Below are 10,131 nucleotides of genomic sequence, written 5' to 3' on the forward strand. Positions count from 1 at the left end.
TGTCTTCTTTCAATCTAGTCTACTGCTCACATTGTCTTGAATCTGCTGAAATGTTCCAATTAAGCATAGCACAAACTCAAGGAACAACATGGAGCAGATGGTGGCTCAGTGATGGGCACTGTTGCTTCACAGCAACAAGGACATGGGTTTGATTCCACCCTTGGGCAACTGTGTGGAGTTTGCATGTTTCTACCTGTGTCTGTGTGGGTTAACCGTCTTCCGTCCAAAGATGTGCAGGTTTGGTGGATTAGCTGTGTTAAATTGTCCATAGTGTGCAGTCTGGATGGATTATCCAAGGGAAATGGTGAGTTATAGGAATAGGGTAGGGATGGGTGGCATTTTCTTTGGAAGATCAATATAGAGTCAATGGGCTGAATGGCCTTTTGTCACACTGTAGGGTTTCTGTGATTCTTTGAACACCACAGTTTCCAGTTAGGCAGTCTATAGCCTCAAGGTTGCAACCTTAAATTTAATAACTTCAGGAATTGATTGCTTTCTGTCTGCCTTCCATCTTTCCTACATTCTCTTTACCATCCCTTTTCCCCCACAGCTGTCATGTTTGCATTTTGTCTACTTTGCACTTGGCAGCAAGAACTAATTCTGTCACTTTTACATGTTAATTAACACCCTTTTTACATTTCTTTTTGGATTTCTTCATTATTAGCTACCCATTTGTCCTTTCTCATTGAGCCTGTTTACCATCTGCCCTCTTGATCTTCCCTATCTCTGCCGAATCTCTGTGAAAAAAAAATTCCAACACCTTTCATTTCTGAAGAAGATTCATACCAGACTTGAATTACTAACTGTTTCTCCCTCTACAGATGCTGCTGGAAGTGTTGAGTTTATCCAGCATTCTCTGTTTGCTTCAAATTTCCAGCGTCTGCCATATTTTTATCTTTATATTTTACTGACTGATCCCGTGATCAGGAAATTTGAGATCTCGTGGCTCCTAATTTGAAACTGTGCAGTCATCAATGGTTAGAGTATTCGTTTGAGGATGAGTCTTATGAGCAGGAATTGTTATTTGCCTAGGGACATAGTAACTCATCTGGATATTGTCCCAGAAAACAGGGTCATACGACCACCTTAATTCATTATAGGCTTCTGGACTTACAATACAATTGTTTCAGATGGTCATTTGACCATAAAGAGCTCAGAGGCCATTTAAATATCGTGCAGGCACTGGTCATATTGGTCATTTGTCAGAGATGCAATCAGTGGCAAGTTGTTCTGCAAATAACATATGGTAAGATAGGGGTAGAATCAGATGTGAGAGATGCTATGAGGGTGGGATAGGTTTTATTGAGGTGGGTTTTGTAGGATATGGTGAGATTTCTCATGAGTTGTTGCAGTGATTAATCTTCTAAAAAACCTGGCACAACTTGCACTTAGCCCAAGTAATGTAGGATTCAGCTCACAGTCCCCAACTCTTATTCTTAAATTTGAGAGTCTCTTAATCCTTTTTGGGAATTTGTTCAAGTTAACCTTTTACACTGGCTTAAGGTGAGAGTCATAAGGTGTCACTCTATCTCGAACTAGAGCAACATAGGTAAAATAAATTGTCATTCTTTATCCACAGGCTCTAGGAAGCAACAATTCATTGTGTGAGCAAATGACACATTCTTTCATTTAGAGAAGTTTCACAATGTTTTACATCCTCTTATTAATAATGTCAGCTACTGTAAAGCCATTCACCTAACATTCCCAGGAATGCAGCTTATTTAGGAAAAATGTTTCCAATAGAACAATAGGAAATACTGTAAAATATAAATGTTTTGTTCAATAGATACAATTGATTGATCAAGGCAATTCAGCTATAATTCCTGTTAATACATGCTTCTTGATATAAGGTAGGTGTCATACTCATTCAAGCTGCTAAAGTTCTGCTGGACAGACTTGCAGCATAATCTGCCCATGTTTGGTTTTCCAAGTCTGTCTCATAAATAAACTTCTTGTTGGAGCATATTGGCTAGCTTAGAGAGTTAACTTTCTGACTATTCCCATTTTCTTGTTTAACACTTTTTAAATGAATTTTTCTAATGCCTCTCATCATTTCCTTCTATCTTGCGCCGATCATTTTTGCCTTTTAACCACACCTATTTGCCATCATTCGACTTATTAAATATTTTCTTCTGCATGTGGTCATGTCACCCTTATCCTTCTAACAATTGTTTTTATCGGTTGACTATTTCGAGCATATTTCATTTTTGTTGACCCTCAAAGAATTTTTGCATCATTTTGTTCTAATCCTGTTCTTACTGTTTGGCAAATGACAGAACACAGTCAAACAAAAACTGGTGGGAGTAGCAGGCAGCAAATTTGGGCTGAATGTTGGTATATAACAGCCTGTAGTCCAAGCCAAAACTGGCATTACGCTTTGTGGAAATGAACATGGCGATCCGTGAGTGACAAACAGGCCTTGCAGTGCAGTCTGATCCTGGCCAGCTAACAAACAAGATAGGGTGACAGGGCAAACAGGGGTCAATGCCGTTTTGTGGAGATAACCACAACATCCTCAAACAGAGAAAAGTATGAATTAAAGGTGAAATTTCATATCAATTGGTACATACTCTGGAGCAGATTAAAATCACTTGCTGTAATAATGGGTGTTCGAAGAGTTTTGGTGCTCTACATCACTTGAGAGCAGTTGCTGGAATCCAAAGTCCTTTTAAGATTACTTTTTATTCAACAATCTATAAACCATTTACACTGTTTTGCAGAACACAAAATTTAGACAGTCGCATCTTTATCAGGGTTCCTCCATCATGTCATTTCTTAAATCACAACTGACTTTTGTGTTTGAGTATTAACCATTTGCTTTACAGGAAGTATGGTTATATATGTGCTTTTATATATATGGCTTCAATCACATTTCAGTTATTGAGTTGCCTGTAAGTGAGTGACTAGTGCAATGCACAGTTTCTTAAACACATTAACTCTCTCTGTCTGTTGGAAACAAGGTGGCAGTGGAATTTGAATCCAAGCCACGCTCTCCCTGCTCAGTTTCTGTACTCTCAGCTAGTTTAATTCCATTACTTTCTTGAGTATCTGAGGCTTCTGCCTGGATCAGAATGAGAAACAACCAGTACTCCTTTATTGTGGATGTATTTTAGCTGCTGATTGAGCAAGGCACCCATCACAGATATATTTATTAAACCAACTGGCAGAGGCTCTGTCAGTAAACTACAAAACTGAACTCTGCAGGGCCTGGAATAGAAGGAGTGATCCTCTCACCCTATAAAGTAAATTTGGCTTGTTGGTCCCTGGGCTCACAAACTTCTCTCACATGAAAGCCTCCTGAATTCCACCCCCTTGGCCCACCTGCCAACCGGGTGATGGTGGAGGGTTGGTTTCTCAGACTGGAGACCTACGACCAGTGACTTTCCATCTGGATTGTACTGGATCCACTTTTGTTTGTCATGTACAAAAACAATTTGGTTAAGAATACAGGAGGCATGTTTAGTAGGTGGCTTAGTAGACAGCGAAGAAAGTTTTCTAAGATTACAAAGAGATCTTGGTCAATTGGGTCATTGGGCTGAGGAATGGCAGATGGATTTTAGTTGAGGTAAATGAGAAGTATTGCACTTTGGTAAAACAAACAAGGGCAGGACTTGTGCAATTAATATTAGGGTCCTGGGTAGTGTTGTAGAACAGAGAGCCTGAGGGGTTCAAGTATATAATTCTTTAAAATTTGCCTCACAGGTAGACAAGGTGGTTAAAAAGACGTTTAGCACACTTACCTTCATTGCTCAGACCTTAGAGTTTGGAGTTGGGAGATCATGTTGAAGTTGTACAGGACGTTGGTGAGGCTTCTTCTGGGGGACTGTGTGCAATTCTGGTCGCCCTGTTAAAGGAAGGGTATTATCAAATTGCAGAGGGTTCCAAAAAGATTTACCAGGATGTTGCAGGAATGGAGGACTTGAGTTATAAAAGTAGGCTGGATAGGCTGGGACTTTTTTCACCTAAGCATAGGAAGTTGAGAGATGACCTTTTAGGAAGTTATAAAACTATGAGGGGCATAGGTAAGGTGAATAACAGGTGACTTTTCCTGAAGGTGGAGGAGTTGAAAATGAGGAGGCATATTTTTAAGGTGAAAGAAGAAAGATTTAAAAAGGACATGAGGGGCAACTTATTTACACATAGAGCATTTCATGTGTGGAATAAACTGCCAGAGGAAATGGTGGATGCAGGTACAGTTACAACATTTAAAAGACATTTGGATAAGTACATGCATAGGAAAGGTTTGGAGGGATGTGAGCCATCGGCAGGTGAGTAGGACTTGTTTAGTTTAGTTTAGTTTAGTTTAGTTTGCGACATGATGTTGTTGGACTGAAGGGTCTGTTTCCATGCTGTATGACTCTATGACTCTGCTGGGCTGCTAATTCTTCAGGGACTCAAAGATAGTTAGCTGCCTCCGAACACACATCATGAGCAGGCAGTTATTTGGTGAAACGTAAAATTAAGGTCTGCTGTTGAAACGGACCATCTTTCCAATTTCAGCTCCCAGGAGGTATCATGCCTGCAAGTTAAAATTCCACATATAACTGAGGTTCTCAGAGCCGCATCTCCAAAGAAAATGAGTTACACTACTTTCGGGATTTAAATCAATAATGGGAATCACTTCAAAAATACAGAATCTATGAAGTAATACATAACGGTAAGATGCTTGGTAAAATTTAAATGTATTATCAGAGTAAATTTTCTTTTTCCATTTGGTTCTGTTTGTCTCCTTCAGGAGAGTTACTGAAACACAGCAACATGTATTGTAAGGTTGCAATAATTTTAAAGGCACTTTCTCCAACAAAACTGCAGGTTCTAATCAAATGAGCAGGATACAGTAGTTTAAAAAGAGCTCAACTTTGTACCACAGAAATCAGTCAGCATCTTTAATGTGGGCACAGAATAAATCTTCATTTTACATTATTAAAATGGACATTTTACAGACACAATACAGGACTTCTGTACCAAAAGAATAATCATGTCTTTAAATCTGTCCCTTCAGCTAGACCAAATAATAACATTAATAACATGTGTCAATAAATAATACCATATGCATCTAGTAATGTGCTGGAATATCTTTTTACTGCATTTAGTGGATTATAGAATGAAAGTGTCCAATGAAGGATGTTAAAGAGCTAACAAAAATGCATACATTTCCAACCTCGCTGTGCATTTGCCTGAATAAAAAGGCTAAAATGATTTGGACTTGGTTTGAGTACTATTGTGTTAAAGCTATTTATGAAAAGGGACAGTTTGGCAGGTTACATAGAACTTGTGGTAATGGACTAATATGCAGTGCAGTGTGCTAGTTACACTGCCTCAAGAAACAGTGAGGAAATTGAGGCCAGCTGTCAAGATTACAGACTCAATTGCCAGAAAATTCCACTCTTCCTGTTCTTTTTGGGACTGCCACTGGCATTCAACTCCAAAGTGCCGTTCCAATACAGTTTTGTTTCAAATTATTTCTGTGCTTGTCTTGTCAGTTTCAATCAAATTTAATGACAAGAAGATAGTTTTCCCTGATAGATGTCTCTTCATCAAGAATGCCATTTGCGTTATCTTTTGTCAATGCTAAACTTACTGTGACCCATTTTACAGATATGTTGGAATTATACTGCACAGAAATAAATAAATAAATTTGCTTTCATTTTAAAATCATAGAGATGTATAGCACAGTAAAAGGCTCTTTGTTTCACTATGTCCACGCTGGTCAAAAATAACCATCTAACTGTTCTAATCCCTTTAAAATCATTAAATGTTTTTCAAAGTTAGATCATCCATTGGTGCTCTAAAATATCTAGATGCAAGAATAGTCTTCAGCAATTCAAATGTAAAATCCATGTGTGGAAATACATAAACTTTGCTGATAATATTGGTCCTGAAAGGAGATCCATCAAAATGTTGGCACAGTGTACTAATTCTGGAGGGAACAATCTATCTCTCTAATGTATCAACACTCATGTGGACTGGACTACTAATGAGAGTTGATCAGTGCCTTATGACTGAAAATGGTAATCTTGCTCAATCACAGTTAGTTCCCATTGCCTTAATATCTTTCTTTTGCCTCTGTGAGCTGATTCCTTGTTTTACATTTTCTCTTTGTCCAAAGTTATTGCTTTAATTCACAATTATAGGGTTGGTGCTTGTCTGTTCCATATTCTACTCGTTTTCTTTTCCAAAACATTGTCGGATGAGAATTCAGCTGAATCTGCAAAGTGCTCCCAGCCTTATCTTATTTTTCTTGAATGAAATCCCATTAAGTGCAGGAAGAAAATTACTGGGCAGCAAACTGCCTTCAATAATTGCTAAGGTTGGAGATGGTTCTGATTTGAAAAAATAGTAGGGAAAAAAAAGGAAGAGGTGGGAATGTCTTTTTTTATGATGGGAATACCATTTAGGTCAAGTCTCATTTGGGCAGGGTGAGCAAGAGTTGGTTGTGCAACTTTCTGAGGAACAGTATGTTCACAGAGCTCAATGGCTTGTGTTAGGTTACAGCAGAGAAGTTTTATGTGCTTTTATCAGAATTTTAATCACTTTTTTATGTCTATTATAATCATGAATGTTATTTTTGAGGCTCTGTAGTGGATGAAATGAGGGTGAGGAACAGTCTGGTAACTGTAACTCTAAAATTTATGATTGCTGGAGTTTTTTTCTGGTGGATTGTGATGGGCTAAGTTTAAATTGATGAAATGTGATTAGAGATAAAAATGTCTTATAGTGTTGTATCAAGAGGAAGAAACAACCAATATGAAACAGTAAAAGTGAAGTTGTTGATTTTCTTGGTAGTCATACAGTAAATCACATGTCAGACAGTTTGAAGTTTAGACAGGCCCACTTATCCCAATACAGAATTATGCAACCCATAAAACAGGGTGGAATTTGGAAACAGAGGCAGCCCATAAAGCAGCAAAGAGTTTGGGGAGAGCGAGAGAGAGAGAGAGAGAGAGAGAGAGATAGAATGAAGCAGGATGGAGTTTGGAGACAATGACATCCCATACAGTAACAAGGAGTTCGGAGAGAAAATCCTCTGGATTGTTACCTGAGCAAATTGATGCAGTATAAATAAGATTAAGGAAGTCAATACATGACTCAAAGACAGGTTTGGCAAAAATGACTTTTAGTTACTGACAGTAGTACTGGAGAAAGCGGAAGCTGTACAATTCAGCCAGGTTTCGCCTGAACCATGCTGGGGCCAATCTTCTGATGAGTCATAAACCCTAACATAGCAGACTGGGCTACAAATTAAATAGTGCAGGGAAGGGATCATGTAGGAAGAGATGTGTTAAATCAAAGTGAAACAGTTATGTAATAGAACAGGGTAACAATTTGGTAAAAAGAACAGGACTTACAAAATTAAAAAGCATCGTCATATAAGATACATTATTTGAAAACTGATAAAAGACATGGTTAAAAACTACGAACCTGAACACAGTATTTGTAACAAAGTGAATATATTGTTTGCAATAAATTTGCACATATGACTTGTTGGCCATTATAGAGTCAAAGTTGCAAAGTGATCAAACTGGGACACAAATATGAAAGGTACTTAATTTATAAAAAGATAAGAAGTCATAAAATGATCGTGAGGTAGCACTGCTAATTAATTATATCATCAATGGGAGATCAACTTAGCTCAAAAGAGCAAGATGTAGAATCAGATCAGGATGAAAAAAGATAAAGTTGGAAAGGTGATATGTCATTAGTGGGTTCATTGGCTCCTTAACGGTAGTTACACTGAAGAGTAGAATAAATAGGGAGAAATAAATTTAGCATGTCGAAAGACACTGCAATTATGGGGTAATTATAATCTACAAGTCGATTGGGAAAATTGGATTTGTAAAGTTAACCTGAAAAATGAGTTCATAGAACTTATTCAAGATTCTGAAGCCAATTCTGGAGCCAACCAGGGAGCGGGGTATTCAAGACATGGTAACCTACAATGAATCAGGATTAGTCAATCACCTCACTATAAAGGAGATGACAGTAATCACAACAGAACAGTATTTCATGTTAGTTTAAAGGGGAGAAATAAGGCTCTACAACCAGCATTTTAAAGCTAAAAAAGTTACTATAAAAGTATGAAGGCATAATTAGCTAAAGTGAACTAGGAAACTCAAGTTAAAAGATAGGACAGGAGAGGTCTAGCAGCAAATTTCTACAGCTATGTTTAATAACTCTCAGCAAAGATTTTACCCAGAGAGGAAGGCAGACCTTTTCAGGATTCATTACTCATAGCTACGTAAAAGAGTTAAGAATTGCACCAAATTAAACACTCCACAAATCTGCAAAGAATAGCAGTAGTGCAAAAGGTTGCTCAGGTTTTATGAAAAGGTAAAGGATGACAAAATTACATAGAGAGAAAGTAGAATTTGAGCAAAAGCTAACTGGTAATATAAAAACGGATGATTGTCCCATTTTATTCTCTAGATCAGTATTATCATTTCTGCATAAATGCTACCAACAAACCTTAAAGCCTTTGTTAGAAAAGGGGCAGTTTTAGAGAGCCCAATGGGTAGCAGTCTGTAGGGCCACAAAGTGAGGACACATGGTTTAAGACAGTCGATACAATGTTTTAGGCAGGAATAAAGGATACCATATGGGTTAATGCATTGATTAGGAATCCAATGACACCCGTAAGAAATTGCAATACTGTAAACAACATATACAGATCTATTTAATAGGACAAGTGATAGATGATCCTAAGAAAAGAGCTGTAAAAATCTTGCCTGGTACAGACAAAGAGGGCATTACAAGAATTGATTCATCTGGTCTTTCAATGGATGATCAGAAAGGTCTGGAAAAGATGTGGAAGGATCTTGAAAACCAGCAAAAGGTAAAAATTAACTTTAGGGTTAACAGGTTCCAATTCAAGTTGTACAGACAGCAACCTAAGAACCTATTGACCAACTCATCTGAAGATACCACAACAAGGCGTATGAGTGTGACTTTTTTGAAGAGGAACTATCGGAGGTTCATTGAGTTTATCATTGTCCTGACACCATTTAAAGCTTTTTGGAAGGATCTTTTAAGCAAGAAAAACACTTGTGTCTATCTTTAAGAAATACATCAATGATGTATGTAGCCAAACACCATGCCAACAATTACATATTTTAGGTGCAGACATTATTACTATGATCAGCAAAGTGCACAAAACCAACAAAATATGTCATAGATGAGGTTTGTCGTGCCTTCTGGTTTTCTTGATATCTGTGAAACATTTAACACAAAGCGACATTGGGCACACATACAGGAAATCTGGTTTCAAAGGCCAAGCCATATGCCAGAACACAACACATGTACCAACAAGGCACTACAACCACCACAAACTGGGTAGTTTATTTTTAAGAAGGGATTTTTTTTAAGAAGGTGCACAAGCATAAACATGTCAATGAAGTTCAGAGTTAACCAACAAAAAGGCAAATTTCAGAAGACAACAAAGCTTTCCATATTATTAGCCTCAACTGAAAGCTGATATTGATATAGGAGCTATTGCTAACACAATAACACTATGTATCCTGAAAGACGTGTACCTCAGAAAGGGACAATTATGCGTTTTAAAGAAAGATGGCTTCATAAGACTGTGCCCAGATTGAAACACTTAAAATGTGGCTACACAAGAAACGAACGCTAAAATAATTAAATCCAAAAGCTCCCGAAGTAAGACTGCTTTCAAACCTAAATGTGAAGCATAGATTCTGGACTGTCTATTTATCAGAAGAATCCTAATATCTTTTGATGTTTAGGACAACGTTTGGATGGTACTGTTTTCAGCAGTTATCATTTGGGGTTTCCATTTGCCAGGACATAATCCAACAGTACATGGATTGACTGATTGGGAATGTATCTGGTTGCATTTGCAATGTTGCAGTCATGGGTAAGACAAAGGCAAAGCATAACCTCCATCTACTGATGACACAAGCACAGCAATGAAGACTGGTATTTAACAGCATGAATTGTCAGGTTAGCTTGAATCAGATAAACTACATTCGATCTATTTAGTCCACACGTGAAGTCTGTCCTGATCCAGGTAGGATCAGGGATGTTAAACAATTCCTGACCCCACAAAATAAAGGGGATCTGAAATGTTGCCTTGGATTTTTAAATTTCCTCTTATCTTACATTCATAACTTC

Source organism: Chiloscyllium punctatum, chromosome 24, assembly GCF_047496795.1.
Source record: "Chiloscyllium punctatum isolate Juve2018m chromosome 24, sChiPun1.3, whole genome shotgun sequence".
Classification (NCBI taxonomy): domain Eukaryota; kingdom Metazoa; phylum Chordata; class Chondrichthyes; order Orectolobiformes; family Hemiscylliidae; genus Chiloscyllium; species Chiloscyllium punctatum.